The sequence below is a fragment of the Capra hircus genome, chromosome 10 (genome assembly GCF_001704415.2).
Source record: "Capra hircus breed San Clemente chromosome 10, ASM170441v1, whole genome shotgun sequence".
Taxonomy (NCBI): Eukaryota; Metazoa; Chordata; class Mammalia; order Artiodactyla; family Bovidae; genus Capra; species Capra hircus.
In genome coordinates, this window is record NC_030817.1 from 65,100,492 (window position 1) to 65,126,239 (window position 25,748).

The 25,748-nt window shown below is 42.4% G+C and overlaps 1 protein-coding gene across 5 annotated transcripts in view; it reads right to left on the minus strand.

Moving 5' to 3' along the window:
• The window catches only part of STARD9 (StAR related lipid transfer domain containing 9), a 123,731-nt gene that overhangs the window by 75,880 nt on the left and 22,103 nt on the right, over positions 1-25,748 (minus strand). The window lies entirely within an intron of this gene.

The following is a 25,748-nucleotide window of genomic DNA, read 5'->3' on the forward strand; positions in this document are numbered from 1 at the left end:
GCCCTAAAAAAAATCCCCTGTACTTTACCTATTCATCCCTCCCTCCCTCCCATGAACTGGAAACTACTGACCTTTTTATTGTCTCCATACTTTTCCAGAGTGTCATATAGTTGCAATCATATAATATACAGCCTTTTCAGATTGGCTTCTTTCACTTTGTTGCTGTTCAGTTGCTCAGTCATGTCTGACTCTGCAACACCATGGACTGCAGCACGCCTGGCTTCCTTGTCCTTCATCTCCCAGAGTTTGCCCAAATTCATATTCACTGAATCAGTGATGCCATCCAACCATCTCATCCTCTTTCATACCCTTCTCTTCCTACCTACAATCTTTCCCAGTATCAGGTCTTTTCCAATGAGTCAGCTCTTTGCATCAGTGGTCAAAGTATTGGAGCTTCAGCATCAGTCCTTCCAATAAATATTCAAGGTTGATTTCCTTTCAGATTGACTGGTTTGATCTCCTGGCTGTCCAGGGGACTCTCAAGAGTCTTCTCCAGCACCAGCAGTTCGAATGCATCAATTCTTCAGTGCTCAGCCTTCTTTACAGTTCAACTTTCACATACATATATGACTACTGGAAAAACCATAGCTTTGATTATACACACCTTTGTCAGCAAAGTGATGTCTCTGCTTTTTAACATGCTGTCTAGGTTTGTCATAGCTTTTCTTCCAAGGAGCAAGTATATTTTAATTTCATGGCTGCAGTCACCATCAGCAGTGATTTTGGAGACCAAGAAAATAAATCTGTCACTGTTTCCATTTCTTCCCCATCTATTTGTGATAAAGTGATGGAACCAGATGCCATGATCATAGTTTTTTGAATGTTGAGTTTTAGGCCAGTTTCTTCACTCTCCTCTCTCACCTTCAGCAAGAGGCTCTGTAGTTTCTCTTCACTTTTTGCCATTAGGGTGGTGCCATCTGCATATCTGAGGTTATTTTACTTAGTAATATGCATTTAAGGTTCTTTCATGTCTTTTCATGACTTGATATCTCATTTTTTATTTTTTAAAAAAATTATTCGTTTACTTATTTATGGCTGTGCTAGATCTTCATTGCTGTGTGGACTTTTCTCTAGCTGCAGTGAGCAGGGGCGGCTCTGTAGTTGCAATGTATGGGCTTCTAATTGGTTTCTCTTGTTGTGGAGCACAGGCTCTGGGATGTGCAGGCTGCAGCAGCTGGGGCACTTGGGCTCAGTAGTTGTGTCTCCTGGGCTGTAGAGCACAGGCTCAGTAATTGTGGCACACAAGCTTAGTTGCTTCATGGAATGTGGGATCTTCCCAGATCAGGGATTGAACCTGTGTCTCCTGCACTGGCAGGGGGATTCTTTACCACTGAGCCACCAGGGAAGCCCTCTCATTTCTTTTTAAGGCTGACTATCCCATCATTTGGAGGTGCCACCGTTTACACATTCACCTATTGAAGGACACTTTGGCTCCTTGCAAATTTTGGCAACTATGAATAAAGGTGCTATAAACATTTTGAGCACAGATTTTTGTGTGGATGTAGTGTTAAACTCCTTTGGGTAAATAGCAAGAACTGTGACTGACCAATGACAACTTTTCCTTCACCTTGCACCAAGATCCCCTGACAATCCATGCATTCCATCCCTTACATACAGGCACTACAAAATATAAAGTCCAACTTCTTCTATTAGAACTGCCGCAAAGCTTGAGGCCTCCCTGAACCATGTAAGCCCTGACTGCCTGCTAACCCACAACAGCAGCTGCTGCTTTTTTCAAAATAAAGGATGAAATAATCTTTATTTACAGGATACTGCAAAATATGAAATTCCACACAGAAATAAACCCACTGAGAGAAGCTTCCTACAATATGTACAGTTTGGAACTGTTCAAGTATAGTCTCCTTGTAAAAAGTGCTAAATAGCAAACCACATGTAAAGAATTCTTAGTAGAGAAACAGACAAACATACCAAACATAGTACATGTTTGATATAACAAATTTACGCTTCAGTTGTATAGTCTGAAAGATAATGGTCTCAGAATGCCATCCTGAACTATAGCCTCAGAGGTAGTTTCTGGCCCAACATTTTGATATTCTTGTTCCTCCATACAGAAGTATCTCTCAATCAAGTTTAATGAAGCTTTGGGTACCCACTCATTTTCACGGTTTTATAGAGCCTCAGTTTTATCCAAACCTCTGCATTCTTCAATTACACTAAGTTTCTCAGTTTCACCTAATTTCTCAGCAACCCAAGATACTTGAAAGGGCATCCAGAACAACTAGGGTAATTTTGGTATGTTTCACAGTTGAAAGGTTCATCAACAATTCTATTATGCCACAATGAATGATGTTACACAATCTGTTCAACTGTTCCACCACTTCTTTGGTTGTTCACAGTCCACACAGCTTCTTTTTGCATCTTAAAGTCTGCCTTAGAACACCAATGAAGAATGGGACTAAACCATGATTCACAACTCACTGGATCTGGTGCTGGTGGCCAGCTTTAATATCTGACATTGTCTGTACATTTGCTAGTACTTTTGGACATCATGATACAGGAGATGAAGCAAAGTATAATTTGCAGACTTCCCTGACAGTCCAGTGGATAAGAAACTGCCTGCCAATTCAGGGGACACAGGTTTGATCCTTGGCCTGGGAAGATCCCACATGCGTCAGGGCAATTAAGCTTGTGCACTACAACTACTGAGCGCATGCTCTGGAGCCCGCAAGCCACAACTATTGAACCTGTGTGCTGCAACTACTGAAGCCCAGGTACCTACAGCTCATGCTCTGCCACAAAAGAAGTCACTACAATGAGAAGCTTGTGCACCGAAACTAGAGAGTATTCCCCACTTGCTGTAATTAGAGAAAGTCCATGCACACCAATGAAGACCCAGCACAGCCAAAAATTAATTAATTACTTAAAAAATAATTTACTCAGTAGCATCTAGCAAGGATTCAGGGTTCTTGTTACTACTAAGGTGCATATTCAAGATGATACATTAGGAACTGCAAGAAGACCCAGCAGCAGATTGATGGCACCACACTTGATAACCAAGTCTTGGAAAACAAAACCATCACCTGCAATGTTTCCAAGAGCCCGTACAGCTTGTTCACTGATTTAATCATAGGGAGATGCCAGTAGAGAAAAGAATGCTGGGGCAGCACCTCTATCTACCACAGCCCCAGTCTGTTCTGACATTCTGGAAGCAATGCTGGTGAACACTCAAGTAGATTCAAACTGAACAGGACTACAGTCAGTTCTGCCCAAGAAGGACACAAACTTTGGAATCAAACCAGCCCAGATTATGTTGCCTATTGGAGGTTGCTTTTCCTAGAAGGCAGTTTCCCAGCGGCTTGAGTAGCTTTAAGTTGGCTTTCCAAATTGTTGCTACCGATGTCTTTGACAGTATCAACAACAGACCGATTTACAGTGCCCTGGTCATTTCAGTTTTCTGGCAGTGGAGAAGGAGCAGCATCAGGAAGCAACCTTACATTTCTTCTTTTCAGTACTGGGTTGTCCTTCTTAGCTTAGCTCTCCTTGGTTCCACATTATCCAGTACTCAGCACTGCATCATTTCTGTACTACTGTGCCCTTGAATCCATTAGGGCAATCAGTGGTCAGCTAGCATTCTTGTTGCTGAACGTGGTTATAAGACATAGGGAGGAAGCTACAGAGCCAGCTCAGATTTCCACAGAAGGCTGTGCAGACCCTATGACTGCTTGAATTTAGAAAATTGGGGGATAGAAATGGAAGGAAGATGAGACATATTCAATTTTCTACCTTTCTAGATACTCTCTAAGCACGTGATTGCCCCCGATTCTTCAACCTCTTACCACAATGTGCCCCCAAATTATTTTCCCCACCACCCTATAGAATACTAGAAATTCTCTCCAGTATAGTAATTCATCTGAGTTAGCTGTAACTTCACAATGCCTCTATTAAAATGCACATGCTACCAGAGAGGACAGAGGGACATATTATTGTGAATACAAAAGGTATTGGAGAACTTATTGTGTGCTGGATAAGATTGTGATCAGGTATCAAGAAGTTAATAATAATAATACTTTGTAGCATTTATTATCGGAGAAGGCAATGGCACCCCACTCCAGTACTCTTGCCTGGAAAATCCCATGGACGGAGGAGCCTGGTGGGCTGCAATCCATGGGGTCGCTAAGAGTCGGACTCGATTGAGCGACTTCACTTTCACTTTTCACTTTCATGCACTGGAGAAGGAAATGGCAACCCACTCCAGTGTTTTTGCCTGGAGAATCCCAGGGACAAGGGAGCCTGGTGGGCTGCCGTCTATGGGGTTGCCCAGGGTCAGACACAACTGAAGCGACTTAGCAGTAGTAGCAGCAGCAGTAGCAGCAGCAGCAGCAGCAGCAGCAGCAGCAGCAGCAGCAGCAGCAGCAGCAGCATTTATTATTGGAGAAGGCAATGGCACCCCACTCCAGTACTCTTGCCTGGAAAATCCCATGGATGGAGGAGCCTGGTAGGCTGCAGTCCATGGGGTCACTAAGAGTCGGACACAACTGAGTGACTTCACTTTCACTTTTCACTTTCATGCATTGGAGAAGGAAATGGTAACCCACTCCAGTGTTCTTGCCTGGAGAATCCCAGGGACAGGGGAGCCTGGTGGGCTGCCGTCTATGGGGTCGCACAGAGTCGGACATGACTGAAGCGACTTAGAAGCAGCAGCAGCATTTATTATCCGCTAAGCACTGTTCTGGGCTTCCCTAATAGCTCAATGGTAAAGAATCCACCTGTTAATGCAGGAGACATGGGTTCAGTCCCTGGGTTCGGAATATCTCCTGGAGAAGGAAATGGAAACTACAGTATTCTTGCTTGGGAAATCCTATGGGCAGAGGAACTTGGTGGGCTTTAGTCCATGGGGTCGAAACAGAGTTGGGCATGACTTGGCAACTAAACAGCAACAAAAGCACAGTTCTAAGTATTTTATATTTACTTACTCATTTAGTCCTCACAACAACTCTGAGGTAGGTACCATTACCCCCTTTTACAGATAAGTAAAGCACAGAGAGATAAGGACTAGCCCAGGATCACAGCCAGTAATCTGTGAAACTGGAAAACAAGCCATACTTTTAGTCACATACTTCACCACCTCTCATCTAGGATGGAGGTGACGGTTTAGAGGAAAGTGTAGGGTCCCTCTAGTATCAGACCCTATAATATACCCTCTCTACTGAATGCAACTTTTATCATCTTATTCAAAAGATAAAAACAGGGCTTCCCAGGTCAGTGGTGAAGAACCTGCCTGCCAATGCAGGAAACCTGGGTCAATCCCTGATCCAGGAAGATTCCACGTGCCATGGAGCTACTAAACCCGTGCACCACAACTGTTAACCCTGTGCTCTAGAGCCTGGGAGTTGCAACTACTGAAGCCCGCATGCCCCAGAGCCTGTGCTCCACAACAAAAGAAGCCACCGCAATGAGAAGCCTGAGCACTACAACTTAAGAGTAACCCCCACTCACAGCAACTAGAGAAAACCCATGTGCAGCAACGAAGACCCAGCACAGCCAAAAATAAATACATAAAATTATATATATTTTTTAAATTTTTTATTTTTTTTAAATTTTAAAATCTTTAATTCTTACATGCGTTCCCAAACATGAACCCCCCCTCCCACCTCCCTCCCCACAACATCTCTCTGGGTCATCCCCATGCACCAGCCCCAAGCAAGCTGCACCCTACGTCAGACATGGACTGGCGATTCAATTCTTACATGACAGTATACATGTTAGAATTCCCATTCTCCCAAATCATCCCACCCTCTCCCTCTCCCTCTGAGTCCAAAAGTCCGTTATACACATCTGTGTCTTTTTTCCTGTCTTGCATACAGGGTCGTCATTGCCATCTTCCTAAATTCCATATATATGTGTTAGTATACTGTATTGGTGTTTTTCTTTCTGGCTTACTTCACTCTGTATAATTGGCTCCAGTTTCATCCATCTCATCAGAACTGATTCAAATGAATTCTTTTTCATAAAATTATATTTTAAAAAGATAACAGAAATCCCTGTCTTCTTATCTAGGGCTTCTTTTTTATGCAAAGAGAAAAAAGTAAAGAAAAAAAAAAGTTGGGGACTTCCCTGGTGGTCCAGTGGCTAAGACTCTATGCTCCCTATGCAAGAGGCCCAGGTTCTATCTCTGGTCAGAGAACTAGATTCCACATGCTGCAACAAAGATCAAAGCTCTCAAGTGCAGCAACTAAGACCTAGCATAGCCAAACAAATGAATAAAATTTTAAAGAAATACAATTGAACACAGCAGCAAATACTCAGATATCCAGAGAGAAACATAAATTCATATTTTTAATTTAAGTTCCTAGTTCCTGAAGGAATCAAGAAACTGAACTTTGAGATCACCAAAACACGTATCTTTGTTTATACAAGACTAGTCTATTTCTAACAGTGTTTTTTGCTACGGAATATTCCCATAGACAACTGTCCAAGTGGCACGTGAGACCTGGTAGGTCCCATACGAGCTCTTCATACTTTCTGGACCTAAGCAAGGAATTCACAGGACAAATAGATGGCTATCCAATGCTACCGCTTTCCTCCTCCCTGCAAAAAGAGATTCCTTAGAGAAGTTCATATGAGAAAAGATGAAAGGTGGACTTACGGGAACAGAATCGAAGAGTCTTGCTATTCCCACAGCCGCTTTTAAAAAGATGATCACAAGGATTCCTTGATCATAATCTACCATGTCTTTTGTCATTTAACTCTTTTTCTATGCCCCATCTGACTGAGCCCCAAGCAAAGTAAGTACAGGCAAAAGAGAGACTGTCAAGCATTGTCGTTTAGCTGCTAAGTTGTGTCTGACTCTTTGAGACTCCATGGACTGTAACCCTCTGTCCATGGGATTTTCCAGGCAAGAATACTGGAGTGGGTTGCCACTTCCTCCTCCAAGGAGTCTTACTGACCTAGGGATTGAACCCATGTCTCCTGCATTGGCAAGCAGATTCTTCACCACTGAGCCACCAGGGAAGCCCTTGTCAACGTTTAGATGACCCCAAATAAGGATGCTGTTAATAATAAGGGAGACTTCCTGGGATCCAGTAGCTAAGACGCCACACTTTAAGGGCTTCCACTGCAGGGGGCTTGAGTTCAATCCCTGGTCAGGGAGCTAAGATCCCACATGCTGCACATCTCAGCCAAAAATAAAATAAACTGATAGCACCATTAAAAAAAAAACAAAACCCTGAAAAAAAAAGAATGTTAATAAGGGTATGCCAAATTGGTTAAAGATGAACTCTCTTGGGGAGCTCTGAATGGTAGACAGAGAGCTGCTGTTGGCCTCCTACAGTTACTGCTGGATTCTGAGCAGTGATGAATAATGTACCATTGTTGTGTGGCCTGGCTGTGTGAAGGTGGATACAGCAGACAGTTTCCAGTTTCCTGATTTCCTCACATAGCCTCGCATTCGTGACCCATCATGTGAGACAACCTGATCACCTCTCTCCCAGGCAGCTTGAAAAAGCCCTATCACAATGGCAGGTTTAACTGTCATCACCAACAGGAACAAAGCAGGATCTCTGAGCAGCAGTCACATGGCAAGTGGACTTGTTAGCAGCTTGCCCAGCAGCTGGTCTGAACAAAGACAAAGAAGGTGGTCAGATTATTAGGTATGAGGGCATCTTTGCATCTTCACAGGCAGAATCCAAATGGGATATGCTGTTTCATTGCCTTCAAGGTATGGATAAAATAAAGGGATGCTGCAGATCCATGGGGTTGCAAAGACTGACACAACTTAATGACTAAACAACAACAGCAGATCCAGGAGCAGAGCTTCATTCCATCAGACAGAATGTCCAAGAGCTAGGTATCTGCAACAATTCAGGCAAATCATCTGAGAATCTTTCTACTCCTAGTAATTAGGATTTATGAGATAGGAGCTGGCAAAAATTTTCTATTATGAGCCATACAGCAAATATATTAGGCTTTATGGGCCATATGGTCTCTGTCACAACTGTTCAGCTCTGTCTTTGTAGTACAAAAGCATCCACAAATACTACACAAACAAATGGCATGGCTATGCTCCAAGAAAACTTTACTAAATCGGGTAGTGGCCAGATGGAGTCCACAGGACATATTAAGAGTTTGCCATCCAGAGCTATAGGACAAAAGTCCTTTTTAGAACCAACTTCTTCAAAAATATAAGTGGGTTTGAGGGTTCCAAGAGAAAAAGGAGTCAAAGAAAAACTAAAGAGAGTCCTGCATACATGAAAGGCCTTCTAACACTTTTAACACCTGGAGTAACAAGCAAGTTTGGCCTCGGAGTACAAAATAAAGCAAGGCAAAGACTAACAGAGTTTTGCCAAGAGAAAGCACTGGTCACAGCAAATACCCTCTTCCAACAACACAAGAGACGACTCTACACATGGACATCACCAAATGGTCAATACCAAAATCAAGTTGATTATATTCTTTCCAGCTGAAGATGGAGAAGCTCTATACAGTCAGCAAAAACAAGACTGGGAGCTGACTATGGCTCAGATCATGAGTTCCTTATTGCAAAAATCAGGCTAAACTGAAGAAAGCAGGGAAAAACACTAGGCCATTCAAATATGATCTAAATCAAATCCCTTATGATTACACAGTGGAAGTGACAAATAGATTCAAGGGATTAGATCTGATAGACAGTGCCTGAAGAACTATGGATGGAGGTTCATAACACTGTACAAGAGGCAGTGATTAAAACCACCCCAAAGAAAAAGGAATGCAAAAAGGCAAAGTGGTTGTCTGAGGAGGCCTTACCAATAAATAGCTGAGAAGAGAAGTGAAAGGTAAAGGAGAAAAGGAAAGATATATCCATCTGAATGCAAAGTTCCAAAGAATAGCAAGGAGAGATCAGAAAGCCTTCTTAATTGAACAATGCAAAGAAATAGATGAAAACAAAAGAATGGGAAAGACTAGAGATTTCTTCAAGAAAATAAGAAATACCAAGGGAACATTTCATGCAAAGATGGGCACAATAAAGGACAGAAATAAAGGACCTAACAGAAGCAGAAGATATTAAGAAGAGGGGGCAAGAATATACAGAAGAACTATTAAAAAAAGATCTTCATGACCCAGATAACTATGATGTGTGATCACTCATCTAGAGCCAGACATCCTGGAGTGCAAAGTCAGATGGGCCTTAAGAAGCATCACTACAAACAAAGCTAGTAGAGGTGATGGAATTCCAGCTGAGCTATTTCAATTCCTGAAAGATGATGCTGTGAAAATGCTGCACTCAACATGCCAGCAAATCTGGAAGACTCATCGGTGGCCACAGGACTGGAAAAGGTCAGTTATCATTCCAATCCCAAAGGGCAATGCCAAACAATGTTCAAACTACCATACAACTGCACTCATTTCTCATGCTAGCAAAGTAATGCTCAAAATTCTCCAAGCCACGCATCAACAGTACGTGAACCAAGAACTTCCAGATGTTCAAGCTGGATTTAGAACAGGCAGAGGAACCAGAGTTCAAATTGCCAACATCTACTGGATCATAGAAAAAACAAGAGAATTCAAGAAGAATATCTACATCTGCTTCATTGACTATGCTAAACTCTTTGACTATGTGAATTACAACAAACTGTGAAAAATTCTTAAAGAGATAAGAATACCAGAACACCTGATCTGCCTCCTGAGAAACCTGTATGCAAGGCAAGAAGCAACAGTTAGAACCGGAAGTGGAACAACAGACTGATTTAAAATTAGGAAAGGAGTATGTAAAGGCTATATATTTTCACTCTGCTTATTTAACTTATATGCAACATCATGCAAAATGCTGGGCTGGATAAAGCACAAGCTGGAATCAGGATTGCCCAGAGAATATCAATAACCTCAGATATGCACATGACACCAACCTCATGGCAGACAGTGAAGAGGAACTAAAAAGCCTCTTGATGAAAGTGAAAGAGGAGAGTGGAAAAGCTGGCTTAAAACTCTACATTCAAAAAACTAAGATCATGGCATCCGGTCCCATCACTTCATAGCAAATAAATGGGGAAAGAATGGAAACAGTGGCAGACTTTATTTTCTTGGGCTCCAAAATGACTCCAGATGGTGACTGCAGTCATGAAATTAAAAGATACTTGCTCCTTGGAAGAAAAGCTATGACAAACCTAGACAGTGTATTTTTTAAATCTTTTTTTAATATAAATTTATTTTAATTGGAGGCTAATTACTTTACAATATTGTATTGGTTTTGCCATACATTAACATGAATCTGCCATGGGTGTACATGTGTTCCCCATCCTGAAATCCCCTCCCACCGCCCTCCCCATCCCGTCCCTCTGGGTCATCCCAGTGCACCAGCCCCAAGCATTCTCCATCATGCATCGAACCTGGACTGGCGATTCGTTTCACATATGATAATATACATGTTTCAATGCCATTCTCCCAAATCATCCCACCCTCGCCCTCTCCCACAGAGCCTAAAAGATTGTTCTATACATCTGTGTCTCTTTTGCTCTCTTGCATACAGGGTTATCGTTACCATCTTTCTAAATTCCATATATATGTGTAAGTATACTGTATTAGTGTTTTTCTTTCTGGCTTACTTCACTCTGTATAATAGGCTCCAGTTTCATCCACCTCATTAGAACTGATTCAAATGTATTCTTTTTAATGGCTGAGTAACTCCAGTACTTTGGCCACCTCATGCGAAGAGTTGACTCATTGGAAAAGACTTTGATGCTGGGAGGGATTGGGGGCAGGAAGAGAAGGGGACGACAGAGGATGAGATGGCTGGATGGCATCACTGACTCAATGGATGTGAATCTGTGTGAACTCCGGGAGTTGGTGATGGACAGGGAGGCCTGGTGTGCTGCGATTCATGGGGTCGCAAAGAGTCAGACACGACTGAGCGACTGAACTGAACTGAATCAAGATTGCCGGGAGAAATATCAATAACTTCAGATATGCAGATGACACCACCCTTATGGCAGAAAGTGAAGAAGAACTAAAAAGCCTCTTGATGAAAGTGAAAGAGGAGAGTGAAAAAGTTGGCTTAAAGCTCAACATTCAGAAAAAGAAGATCATAGCATCTGGTCCCATCACTTTATGGGAAATAGATGGGGAAACAGTGGAAACAGTGTCAGACTTTATTTTTTGGGGGCTCCAAAATCACTGCAGATGGTGACTGCAGCCAGGAATTAAAAGATGCTTACTCCTTGGAAGAAAAGTTATGACCAACCTAGATAGCATATTCAAAAGCAGAGACATTACTTTGCCAACCAAGGTCTGTCTAGTCAAGGCTATGGTTTTTCCAATGGTCATGTATGGATGTGAGAGCTGGACTGTGAAGAAAACTGAGCACCGAAGAACTGATGCTTTTGAACTGTGGTGTTGGAGAAGACTCTTGAGAGTCCCTTCCTTGGACTGCAAGGAAATCCAACCAGTCCATTCTGAAGGAGATCAGCCCTGGGATTTCTTTGGAAGGAATGATGCTAAAGCTGAAACTCCAGTACTTTGGCCACCTCATGAGAAGAGTTGACTCCTTGGAAAAGACTCTGATGCTGGGAGGGATTGGGGGCAGGAGGAGAAGGGGATGACAGAGGATGAGATGGCTGGATTGCATCACTGACTCAATGGACATGAATCTGAGTGAACACCGGGAGTTGGTGATGGACAGGGAGGCCTGGTGTGCTGCGATTCATGGGGTCGCAAAGAGTCACACACGACTGAGCGACTGAACTGAACTGAATACTCCATTGTGTATATGTACCACAGTTTTCTTATCCATTCATCTGCTGATGGACATCTAGGTTGCTTCCATGTCCTGGCTATTATAAACAGTGCTGTGATGAACATTGCGGTACACATGTCTCTTTCAATTCTGGTTTCCTCAGTGTGTATGCCCAGCAGTGGGATTGCTGGGTCATAAGGCAGTTCTATTTCCAGTTTTTTAAGGAATCTCCACACTGTTCTCCATAGTGGCTGTACTAGTTTGCATTCCCACCAACAGTGTAAGAGGGTTCCCTTTTCTCCACACCCTCTCCAGCATTTATTGCTTGTAGACTTTTGGATAGCAGCCATTCTGACTGGCATGAAATGGTACCTCAGTGTGGTTTTGATTTGCATTTCTCTGATCGTGAGTGATGTTGAGCATCTTTTCATGTGTTTGTTAGCCATCTGTATGTCTTCTCTGGAGAAATGTCTGTTTAGTTCTTTGGCCCATTTTTTGATTGGGTCGTTTTTTTCTGGAATTGAGCTGTAGAAGTTGCTTGTATATTTTTCAGATTAATTCTTTGTCAGTCGCTTCATTTGCTATTATTTTCTCCCATTCTGAAGGCTGTCTTTTCACCTTGCTTATAGTTTCCTTTGTTGTGCAGAAGCTTTGAATTTTAATTAGATCCCATTTGTTTATTTTTGCTTTTATTTCCAATATTCTGGGAGGTGGGTCATAGAGGATCCTGCTGTGATTTATGTCAGAGAGTGTTTTGCCTATGTTCTCCTCTAGGAGTTTTATAGTTTCTCTTACGTTTAGATCTTTAATCCATTTTGAGTTTATTTTTGTATATGATGTTAGAAAGTGTTCTAGTTTCATTCTTTTACAAGTGGCTGACCAGTTTTCCCAGCACCACTTGTTAAAGAAATTGTCTTTTCTCCATTGTATATTCTTGCCTCCTTTGTCAAAGACAAGGTGTCCAGAGGTGCATGGATTTATCTCTGGGCTTTCTATTTTGTTCCCTTGATCTATAGTTCTGTCTTTGTGCCAGTACCGTACTGTCTTGATGACTGTTAGACAGTGTATTAAAAAGCAGGGACATCACTTTACCGACAAAAGTCTATATAGTCAAAGCTATGGTTTTTCCTGTAATCGTGTATGTATGTGAGAGATGAACCATAAAGACTGAGCACCAAAGCATTGATGCTTTTGAACTGTGGTGTTGGAGAAGACTCCTGAGAGTCCCTTGAACTGCATGGAGACCAAACCAGTCAATCGTAAAGGGAATCAGTCCTGGATATCCACTGTAAGGACTGATACTGAAGCTCCAATACTTTGGCCACCTAAGGCAAAGAGCCAACTCATTAGAAAAGACCTTGATGCTGGGAAAGACTGAAGGCAGGAGGAGAAGGGGAAGACATCAAGATGGTTGGATGGCATCACCGACTCAATGGACAGGAGTTTGAGCAAGCTCCAGGAGATGGTGAAGGACAGGAAAGCTGGTGTGCTGCAGTCCATGGGCATGCAAAGAGTCGGATATGACTGAGCCAGTGAACAGCAACACTTTGAAACACATTAAGATCATTTATCATTGAAAATAAATGAAAGTACATGAACAAATCACTTTGATCCATTTTCTTAAAATACCTAATACTCTACCAAAGTTGGGCTTCCCAGGTGGTGTTAGTGGTAAAGAACCTGCCTGCTAATGCATCTGAGACATCCTAGGGATTGGGTTTGATCCCTGAGTCAGGAAGATCTCCTAGAGGAGGAAATGGCAATCCACTCCAGTATTCTTGCCTGGAGAATCCCATGAACAGAGGAGCCTGGCGGGCTGCAGTCCATAGAGTCGCACAGAGTCGGACACAACTGAAGCATGCATGCATGCGTGTATGCACAACTAAAGTTAAAGTTACTCAACAAGCTCAACACTGAAGAGTTAGCAGTCAGGACAAAGTTAGGTTACTGCAGCAAATCCCTAAGGGAGAAGGCAACAGCACCCCACCTCAGTACTCTTGCCTAGAAAATCCCATGGATGGAGGAGCCTGGTGGGCTGCAGTCCATGGGGTGGCTAAGGGTCGGACACGACTGAGCTACTTCACTTTCACTTTTCACTTTCATGCACTGGAGAAGGAAATGGCAACCCACTCCAGTGTTCTTGCCTGGAGAATCCTAGGGACGGGGGAGCCTGATGGGCTGCTGTCTATGGAGTCGCACAGAGTCGAACACGACTGAAGCGACTTAGCAGCAGCAGCAGCAGCAAATCCCTAAAGCATAGTAGCTGAAAACAACAAAAGCTTATTTCTGGCTCATGCTACTTGTGGGTCAGTAGGGAGTCTTGGTGGTTGTAGCTTCTCTGACAGAACTATCTATCTCCAATGTTACTGATCTTGATGCCAGAAGGAAAAAGGGCTTTGCAAGGTCATAGATCAGCAACTGAAGGCTCAGACATCATTTCTTCTTAAATATACTCACAGAGCTCATCATATGCAACCTCCCACCCCACCCCCACGCCACACACAATGGGACCAGAAAGTGAAATTGTATCACACAACAGGAGATAAACAGCCTTGAATATTCAGTGAACAGCATGAATGATCATCACATAGCAATGGTTAAGCCACTTTTATTTATTCAATTTATTTATTTGGCTGTGCAGGGTCTTAGTTGTAGCATGTAAGATCTAGTTCCCTTACCAGGGATCGAACCCAGGACCCCTGCATTGGGAGCATGGAGTCTGAGCCACTGGACCACCAGGGAAGTTCCAAACCACTTTTGGCTAAATGATCGCAAAATGAGATTTTCTTAATAAAAACATATTTCTGATATTTTAGTTAACCAGAAATCACTGTCAACTTCATGTACATTAAAAATTTCAAATTATTCAATATATTCTTTATTAATGTCTAAGGATTTGGCAATGGCAGGACCTGAAGTCATCTTTATGAATATCAATTCTTAATGCCCACACTGGTAGATGTAGAAGATACAGGAGACTGTTTATAGACCACAGACCTAACTAGAAGACACATGAGGGTAGGCACAGGGCTCTCCCACGAAGTCTTACGGACAGGACACACAGAGTGGTTTTCCCATAGCCCACTCTGGTATCAGGATGTATTTCAGAATTCCTTAGGTTCCTACCACACTCTTCTGACCAGCTTTGATGGTACAGGAGGTGCTGTTAATGTTCTACATCTATATATCAATACATTTGGATTTCTTTACTATTTTCATGTGTACCAGCCAATGGGTGTGCTTTAACTTCCAAAAGTTAGTATCTGTATCTTTTTGTCTCTTTTTCTGGAGGACTGCCTTCAAGAGTTCCTTTTAAGAGCCAGATGTTCTTCAAAAGGCAATTATTACCAGTCACTGATGGATGCAGGAAAACTCAGGACATTTTTGATTGCTGTTGTTGCTGTTCAGTCAATCAGTCACGTCTGACTCTTTGCAACCCTATGGACTTCAACACACCAGGCCTCTCTGTCCCTCACCATCTCCCGAAGTTTGCCCAAGTTGATGTCCACTGCATCAGTGATGCCATCCACCTATCTCATCCTCTGACGCTCTCCTTTCCTTCTGCCCTCAATCTTTTCCAGCATCAGGGACTTTTCCAATGAGTCAGCTGTTCACATCAGATGACCAAACTACTGGCGTTTCAACCTTAGCATCAGTCCTTCCAACAAGTATTCAAGGGTTGATTTCCCTTAAGATTGACAGGTTCGATTCTTGACTCAGAAAATTCTATACTCTGAATCTGCCTGCAATGCAGGAGACCCTGATTCAATTCCTGGGTTGGGAAGATCCATGGGAGAAGGGATAGGCTACCCACTCCAGTATTCTTGGGGTTCCCTTGTGGCTCATCTAGTAAAGAATCTGCCTGCAATGCGAGAGACCTGGGTTCGATCCCTGGGTTGGGAAGATCCCATGGAGAAGGGAACAGCTATTTTAAAAGTTTGATGGATGCCACCCCTAGAATTTTGATTCAGTAGGTCTGAGGTAGAGCCCAATAAGTTCCCAGGTAATATCAATCTTGCTGATATGGAAACTTCACTTTTTTTGAGAAGGAAAACTTCAGCCACCCCTGCAGAGTGAAACTGATAAGAAGTTTACAATGGTTCTACTTTACTATAGAAAGAATTTATAGGAAATGAAGATTAAGCCTTAAAAAACGTTATTGTTCTTTCCCACGCTGTGGATGTATGTCCTCATCTTGTCACCATGTGCAAATGAAGCTGGCTGTGAAGTAAACTTCTGTAGTGGAAACATATTCTACCTCAATCCCATCCTGACTGGCATTTAGATTTTAAAAAAAGAAGAGGTTCAGACAGTTGCCAATCTAGTGTCATGACAGATGTTAAAGTAACAAGAACAACATTTATTCACTATTGAAATGTACTAGGTGATATTCAAAGCACTTTAGATACACTAATAATTTACTCCTCACAATAATCCATGAAGTTTATACTATTATCATCATTCTACAGATGAAACAACTAAATCAGAGAGCAGTCCAGAAAGCTGCCCTGTCACACAGCTAGCAACGTCAGAGATGGGGTTCCAACCCAGACTCTGTGGCACTACAGCCCAGTCTTAACCAAAACCACAATTGCATGATGGATGACTTTTTAAAGTCATCTTAAAAAGTCATCATAAAGTCTGTCCAGTTTACAAAATTCTAACTCTGTGACCTTTCTTCTTATGGGCTCCCCTTTATATATACACCTTCCATTTCTATGGGGGCCATGTGATCAAGCGTGACGCTACCCCAAGCAAAGGCATAGCTTCCCAGAAGGCTTGCCAACTGCTCCGCTTGCATGTGGATAATAACTCATAATGCTGGGCTGTAATATAATCCTACATGCAACAGTTAAATCTGGCATACACTCAGCCTGAAGAGTACCAAAGCTGAGGAGGATACTAAAGCAGCACACATACTAAAACCTTGCTAATCTACTCTGTTTTGAAGATGTCCTCTGTAACATTTTTTTTTAATAAAGAAATGCACCTGTTCACTTTCAGTATATTTTATAAATGTAAAACACAAAGACAAACTAAAATGGGGAATTCCCTGGAAGTCAATGGTTAAGACCCTGAGCTTCCAGTGCAGGGGGCATGGGTTTGATATTCCTGGTTGGGGAACTAGGATCCTACATGACTCATGGGATAGCCAAAGAAAAAAGAGAACAAGGGAACACATCAAAACACATCTCTATAGCCAGAAACCAGGGGCTGAATATAAGAGAAGGTTAATAGGATACTAACAGCTGCAAATCAGAAAAAGAAAGGAAAGTTGAGGAGAAAGCCAGGAAAGGCTGTGTTTGGCCTGCCTGTCCTCTTAAATTCAGAGATTAGCAGACTAGGTAGGGACATTATTTCTCCTCTCAACATTGCAGAGCATACCCTGGAAAATAGCCCCAGGAAAGAGCTTTATAGTGTATTTTAACAGAGCACAAGTGGGACTTCCGAGGTGCTGGTAGTGCTCTATTTCTTGATCTGCGTGCAGGTTATGTAGATATGCTCAGTTTGTAAAAGTTCAAGTGGATAGAAAATTTGAGCTGTTCACTTCTAATAAGTGCACTTTTCTGTCCATATATTCCACTTTAAAGTTTTAAAAAGCAGTTCTGTTTTTCTTACCAGCAAAAAATAATGACACACAGCTGTAAAGAATCTTTTCACCACACAGTTTCTTCTACTGCAGAACCTTGTTCATGACACGTTGGTCAAGCATGGTGAACAGAGGGTAGGGTAACTCACATTCACTGAGGCCTTCAGTCCACTCTCTCCCTGCTGGACTACTTAGGCAGAGTAACATCACAGTGGGAGAGGAAGAAAAGAACAGCATTTCCTCTCTAGCTTTTTAAAATATATACATATAATTGATAAATTTATTTATTTTTGTCTATGCTGGGTCTTTGTTTACTGTGCGGGCCTTTTTCTGGCTGTAGGGCTGGCACGTTTCAGTAATCGCGGCTCCCAGGCTCTAGAGGACAGGCTCAATAGTTGTGCTGCAGGGGCTGAGTCGCTCTACGGCATGATGGATATTCCTGGCTCCACTATCGAACCCGAGTCTCCGGCATTGGCAGGCAGATTCTGTACCACTGAGCCGATAGGGAAGCCCTCCTCTCAAGGTTTTACTTTCCTCTTTGTCCTCACTCTCTTCTTCCAAAATGTCCCCCTGTCCACCCCCATCAATCTCAGCAGCAAATTATGCAGAAGAGCAGCAGTCCCAGGAGTTAAACCCTTTGATTCAGGGCTGCCCTAGGCTGACTGTCAGGAGCAAACCCGAGCAGGTCCCACAGTACAAAAGGGATAAAAAGCACATCACATGTCTGAGGCACCTATGCACACCACACAGTACGTGCTCAGTTAACAATGACTGAATAAATGAATACATAACCTGTGGACCCAATCCAGAATATACACCACAAATGGGTGCTGAATCAAATTAAACAATAGCTGTTCTCTAGGTCTCCCCTAAGTGCTTCCTGCGTTAATTCTGCATACGTGATCTTAGGTGAAGATAAACATCACCAAGTCAGCGTCCTCCACAGAGCACTGCCTCCACACTTTTTAATGTGTTCACAAGGGCTCTTTACCATCTTCTGTAATGAATCCCCTCAGGCAGTAGTCTGACAGGCAGTCAAGTAGGGCCAAGCTGCTTCAAGTCGTTGGGAATTGCAAACATTACTTTTATATAAGAAGAAAACAAGCCTGGAGGATGGAGTTTCTGTTTTTAACTCTCATTCTTGCCCAAGTGGAAAAAGTTTTCCTGCAACTATGCTGCTAGGAGCAAATTTCCTGTTTTTAATACTGTTTAGTCTGAATGGGTCTCTAGAGACCAATCTTAATGCTGGAGAAGCAAATGAGCTGAACCCCCAACATGGTTTCAGTTTCACAGTTGGGCTCAGCAGCCCATCTGAAGCCTGTATCATTCTCAGCAATCCAAGGTCTGGTTAAAGAGATTAATTTCATGTTGATCTTAACAGCATCTGACTCCTGTATCCCACCGGCAGGCAGCTTCCCCCCCTCGAGCCACACTACCTTCCTCCAACCCTGAAGACTGCCCTAGTTTGCAAAAGACAGAGCTGCATGTTAGAATCATGAGACCTCAAACCACACTCATCTTGCGGCACTTCTTGCACCTCAGATCTTTATCTCAAGTCACCTCAACCAAATAAAGTGTGACTCCAGCCTTAGCCAACAGCCCTGGAACAAAGGTGCTTCTTGGTGTTGTCACAGGCACTTATTAAAGTGCATGCAAAAGACAAAAAAAAAAAAAAAAAAACCTAGATGATCAAAGAGAGACCTGACAGTGTTGAGCATTTAGCTCAAAAGCCATTTGTTGGTGACGACCCAGAGATGCACTGACACAAACCTGGACAGTCACTCAGAAACTTGGGGCTGATTTTCAAAGAAGTATAGTTGATACACCTCTAAAAGCCCTAACAAGCTGATGAATGCCTGAGAGACTCATTCTCTCTGGTATATAAATGCTATGTGGAAGATACTGAGCAGATGAGGTTTTTCTTCATCGAAAAATAAATATTTGGAAATTAAAGTGGGTAGAATTTAGGACAGAACTAGAAAACAATATAGGATTTCATCTCATTCAAAAACATATATTAAGATTCTTCTGGATTCAAACTGGAGGTCCTGTTTTCATCTTTCCCTCCCCAACATGAAACTGGACACCCCAGGGTATTTCACAGATGAGGAAGGACCTACTTAGAAAAAGAGGTACCAAGGGCTTCCTTGGTGGCTCAGTGGTCAAGACTCCACCTGCCAATGCAGGTGACATGGGTTCAGTGCATGGTCCAGGAAGATCCCACATGTCACGGAGCAACTAAGCTCACGCACCACAACTATTGAGCCTAGAGCCACTGCAGCACAACTATTGAAGCCCACATACCCTAGAGCCCACGATCCACAACAAGAGAAGCCACTGTAATGAGAAGCCAGTGCACTGCAACAAAGAGTAGCCTCCACTCACCACAACTAGAGAAAAGCTTGTGCAGCAATGAAGACCCAGCATAGCCGAAAATAATTCAGTTCAGTTCAGTCGCTCAGTTGTGTCTGACTCTTTGCGACCCCATGAACTGCAGCACACCCTGTCCATCACCAACTCCCAGAGTTTATTCAAACTCATGCCCTTTGAGTTGGTGATGCCATCCAACCATCTCATCCTCTGTCATCCCCTTCTCCTCCTGCCTTCAATCTTTCCCAGCATCAGGGTCTTTTCAAATGAGTCAGTTCTTCACATCACATACCAAAGTATTGGAGTTTTAGCTTCAGCATCAGTCCTTCCAATGAATATTCAGGACTGATCTCCTTTAGGATGAACTGGTTAGATCTCCTTTGCAGTCCAAGGGACTCTCAAGAGTCTTCTCCAACACCACAGTTCAAAAGCATCAATTCTTCAGTACTCAGCTTTCTTTATAGTCCAACTCTCACATCCATAGGTGACTATTGGAAAAACCACAGCCTTGACTAGATAGACCTTTATTGGAAAAGTAATGTCTCTGCTTTTTAATATGCTGTCTAAGTTGGTCATAACTTTTCTCCCAAGTAGTAAGCATCTTTTAATTTCATGGCTGCAGTCACCATCTGCAGTGATTTTGGAGCCCAAAAAACTAACGTCTGCTACTGTTTCCACTGTTTCTCCATCTATTTGCCATGAAGTGATGGGACCGGATGCCATAATCTTTGTTTTCTGAATGTTAAGCTTTAAGCCAACTTTTTCACTCTCCTCTTTCATTTTCATCAACACCCAGTTGTGGATGTGACTGGTGATGAAAGCAAGGTCTGATGCTGTCATTCTCCATCAGAGGACAGACAGACTGAAAACCACAATCACAGAAAACTAACCAATCTAATCACATGGACCACAGCCTTGTCTAACTCAATGAAACTATGAGCCATGCCATGTAGGGCCACCCAAGACAGACAGGTGATGGTGGAAAGTTCTGACAACATGTGGTCCACTGAAGATGGGAATGGCAAACCACTTCAGTATTCTTGCCTTGAGAACCCCATGAACAGTATGAAAAGGCAAAAATAATTAAAAAAAACAAGAGGTACCAAAAAAATAAGGCTGACTTCCCTGGTGATCCAGTAGTTAAGACTCCCCACATCCATTAGGGGTGGCACGGGTTCAATCCCTGGTCAGCGACCTAAGATCCTGCATGCCATGTGGTACAGCCAAAAACGAAAAAGAGGTACCAGGTCATACTGAATTGCACCAGGAAGGAAAGAAGCAACCGGCTGGCAGGGTTAGTACACAGATCCCAGGTTCCTTCACGGGCATATTTCAGCACTTGTAAAGTCCACTTCAAAACCTGGCTACTGGGGAAGAGTGGAGAAGTAGCTCCAGAAGGAATGAAGAGGCTGAGCCAAAGTGGAAACAATACTCAAATGTGGATGTATCTGGTGGTGAAAGTAAAGTCCAATGCTATAAAGAATAATATTGCATAGGAACCTGGAATGTTAGGTTCAGGAATCAAGGTAAATTGGACATGGTCAATCAGGAAATGGCAAGAGTGAACATCGACATTTTAGGAATCAGTGAACTAAAATGGACGGAAATGGGTGAATTTAATTCAGATGACTATTATATCTACTACTGTGGGCAAGAATCCCTTAGAAGAAATGGAGTAGCCCTCACAGTCAACAAAAGAGTCTAAAATGCAGTACTTGGGCGCAATCTCAAAAAGAACAGAATGATCTCGGTTCATTTCCAAGGCACACCATTCAACATCACAGTAATCTAAGTCTATGCCCCAACCATTAATGCCAAAGAAGCTTAAATTCAATGAATACATAAAGACCTACAAGACCTTCTAGAACCAACACTAAAAATGATGTCCTTTTCATCATAGTGGACTGGAATGCAAAAGTAGGAAGTGAAGAGATACCTGGAGTAACAGGCAAGTTTGGCCTTGGAGTACAAAATGAATCAGGACAAAGGCTAACAGAATTTTGTCAAGAGAAAACATTGATCATAGCAAATACCCTCTTTCAACAACACAGACGACTCTACACATGTACATCCAAAATCAGATTGATTATATTCTTTCCAGCCGAAGATGGAAAACCTCTATACAGCCAGCAAAACTAAGACCAGGAGCTGACTGTGGCTCATGAGCTCCTTATTGCAAAATTCAGGCTAAATTGAAGAAAGTAAGGAAAACCACTAGGCCATTCAGGTATAACCTAAATCAAATCTGCTTATGATCATACAGTGGAAGTGATGAACAAATTCAAGAGATTAGATCTGGTAGACAGAGTGCCTAAAGAACTATGGATGGAGGTTCATAACACTGTACAGGTGGCGATGACCAAAACCATCCCAAAGAAAAAGAAATGCAAAAAGGGAAAATGGTTGTTTGAGTAGGCCTTACAAATACCTGAGGAAAGAAGAGAAGTGAAAGGAAAAGGAAAAAGGGAAAGATATACCCATCTGAATGCAGAGTTCCAGAGATAGCAAGGAGAGATCAGAAAGCCTTCTTAATCTAACACTGCAAAGAAATAGAGGAAAACAATAGAATGGGAAAGGCTAGAAATCTCATAAGAAAATAGGAGATACCAAGGGAAAATTTCCTGCAGAGATGGGCACAATAAAGAACAGAAATGGCAAGAACCTAACAGAAGCAGAAGAGATTAAGAAGAGGTGGCAAGAATACACAGAAGAACTATACAAAAAAAGGTCTTAATGACCTGAACAACCACAAGAGTGTGGTCACTCACCTAGAGCCAAACATCCTGGAGTGTGAAGTCAAGTAGGCCTTAGGAAGCATCACTACAAACAAAACCGGTGGAGGTGATGGAATTCCAGCTGAGCTATTTCAAATCCTAAAAGATGATGCTGTTAAAGTGCTGCACTCAGTATATCAGCAAATTTAGAAAACTCATCAATGGCCGCAGGACTGGAAAAGGTCATTTTCATTCCAATCCCAAAAAAGGGCAATGCCAAACAATGTTCAAACTATTGCACAATTGCACTCATTTCACATGCTAGCAAAGTAATGCTCAAAATTCTCCAAGCTAAGCTTCAACAGTATGTGAACTGAGAACTTTCAGATGTTCAAGCTGGGTTTAGAAAAGGCAAAGGAACCAGACATCAAATTGCCAGCATCTGTTGGATCATAGAAAAAGCAAGGGAATCCCAGGAAAACTTCTACTTCATTGACTACACGGAAGCCTTTGACTGTGTGGATCATAACTGTGAAAAATTCTTCAAGAGATGGAAATACCAGACCACCTCACCTGCCTCCTGAGAAACCTGTATGCAGGTCAAGAAGCAACAGTTAGAATTGGACGTGGAACAACAGACTGGTTCACAATTGGGAAAGGAGTACATCAAGGCTGTATATTGTCACCTTGCTTATTTAACTTATATGCAGAGTACATCATGCGAAATGCCAGGTTGGATGAATCATAAACTGGAATCAAAACTGCCAAGAGAAATGCCAACAACCTCAGATATGCAGATAATACCACTCTAATGGTAGAAAGTGAATGGGAACTAAAGAGCCTCTTGCTGAAAGTGAAACAGGAGAGTGAAAAAGTTACCTTAAAACTCAGCACTCAAAAAAATAAGATCATGGCATCAAGTCCCATCACTTTATGGCAAATAGATGGCCACTTTTTCCCAAAGTGGAAACTGACAGATTTTTTTTCTTGGGCTCCAAAATCACTGCTGATGGTGACTGCAGTAATGAAATTAATGGACACTTGCTTCTTAGAAAGTTAGACAAGTCTAGACAGTGTAATAAAAGCAGAGATTTCACATTGCTGACAAAGGTCTGTATAGTCAAAGCTATGGTTATTGCAGTAGTCATGTATGGATATGAGAGTCGGACCATAAAGAAGGCTGAGTGCCAAAGAATTGATGCTTTCAAATGTGGTGCTGGAGAAGACTCTTCAGAATCCCTTGGACAGCAAGGAGATCAAACCAGTCAATCTTTAGAAATCAACCCTGAATATTAATTGGAAGCTGAAGCTCCAAGACTTTGGCCACCTGATGCAGAGGGTCAACTCATTGGAAAAGACCATGATGGCTTGGATGAGGGCAGGAGGAGAAGGGGGCAACAGGGGATGAGATGGTTGGATGACATCACCAGTTCAATGGATGTGAGTTTGAGCAAACTTCGGGATAGTGAAGGACAAGGAAGCCTGGTCTGCTGCAGTCCATGGGGTCACAAAGAGATGGACGTGACTTAATGACTAAACAATAAGAACATCTTGGGTCAGAATAGGTAAAACAAAGCATCCATTTGCTATAAAGTAGGAGCTATTTCTTGCATCTCAGAAAGTGACTGGGTCAACTAAAGTTATTTGAGGGGTTCAGTAGGAAACACCCTGACTCCACCTGTAGACAGCACTTGCTTCAGACACAAAATTTAAAATAGATGGTGTTCTCCGTATCTCAGAGAGAAGCATCAACAGGGAGGCTTGAAACCACGTGTTCCTCATTATGGTTCCTGGATCCTTTCTTATGATAAATGCAAAGTTTAACAATTCAAATTCTTCTAATTGTCAGCTAATTCATATCATACTTCAAATATCAGAGACAAGCGCATAGTCAGGAGAAGTTAGCGCACACAACTGGTGGCAGGGGTAGTGGAAAGAGCAAGGGCTTTGCAGGCACCAGATGTGGGTTTCAATCTGGACTCCACCTCTTAGTAGTGTGGACCTAAAGAACTTACCCTAACCTCTTTGAGCCCTGTTTTTCACATCTGTAGAACAGAGATGGTAATAACCCACTTTATGGGGTTGCTGTTTAAGAGTGAATGAGAGGAACTAGGCACTCAGTTCAGTACTTGGAATACAGCAGGTTCTCAAAACGTGGTATTTTTTTTTCTTTCTTGCCACTTATAGGAGTCGTTCATGAGAACATTCTCCAAAATTAAACATTACTTTTCCAAACTCTGAAATCGAGTCTCTAAACTCCATGCAAATGGTGCCAGATGCTTATTAAAGGAGGAAGCTGCTTCTATTTTCTCAAAAATCTTTAATGTGGGAAGGAAAGGAAAAGCAATACCAGCCAGAAACCACTACATGTTTGCGCTTTAAACCATAACACCACCACAAGCAAGATGGGGTTAGTTTAATAAGGAAGGAATAGTAAAGAGAAAAAGAAAAAGCAACTGAGGGTTTCCATTTCAGTCAGATCTCTTCTCATCTGAGCAGAACCACTATCTCTACCAACAGCACAGAAGCCACACTGGCTCTTACCCCACATCAACTCAGTACATATCCCCAGAAAGCTTTTCCACTTTGTCTAACCACCCAACTACAGAGGAACGAGTTGAGCAATGAAATGATTAACAAAGGAATAATCTCCCACTGCCAGGAAAAGAAGCAAGAAAAATGAGTTTGCGCACACACTTCTTTTACCCTTCTGCTCCTACGGACCCGATGCAAGGGGCTGTTTGTATACAATCATCTTATGAGTGAGTCCAGCCAATTCTGCCCTGAGACCAACTTCCTAGCGGCTCTGCCTTTTCCAGTTTCTAAATACAGACTGGGAGATGCCCGGGCACATCTGGTCACCATTTGATTTCGGGCTTCTATTGTGTTCATCTGTGGGGGGAGGTGAATCTATAAATAGCTCATACTCCTCTGCCTCACACTTGAAAATTGAGAAACCATCCACTCTGCCTTTTCTGCAGAGAGAAGAGAGGTTTTTACTGAACCCAGCTCCCTCATAATGATCAGAAATCAAGTTAATATTCTATACAGCTGGGCTCAATCAAATGATTCATAAACCTATTTTATAAGACTAAGTGGTATCTAGAATGAAACCAGAAGGGAGTGAATCAAGTAAAGCATCACTCATGTGATGCTTTTGAGAAGCCACTGATCTTTTTGGAAACTCACCAAAGTGTATAGTTAAATCCGTGTATGTGAACCACCACCTTCAAGTCTTAAGGCCCTTCTCGCCTTTGGAAAAGAACTACAGGTTTAAATACTATTCAATACTGAAAAGAAAAATCACCCTGTGGACTAGATTTGCTGACAACACCCCCACTCCCAATGAAAAAAGGCTAACCTCTCTTCAAGATTTTTCAAATGTTCAATAAAATATTTACTACAGTAT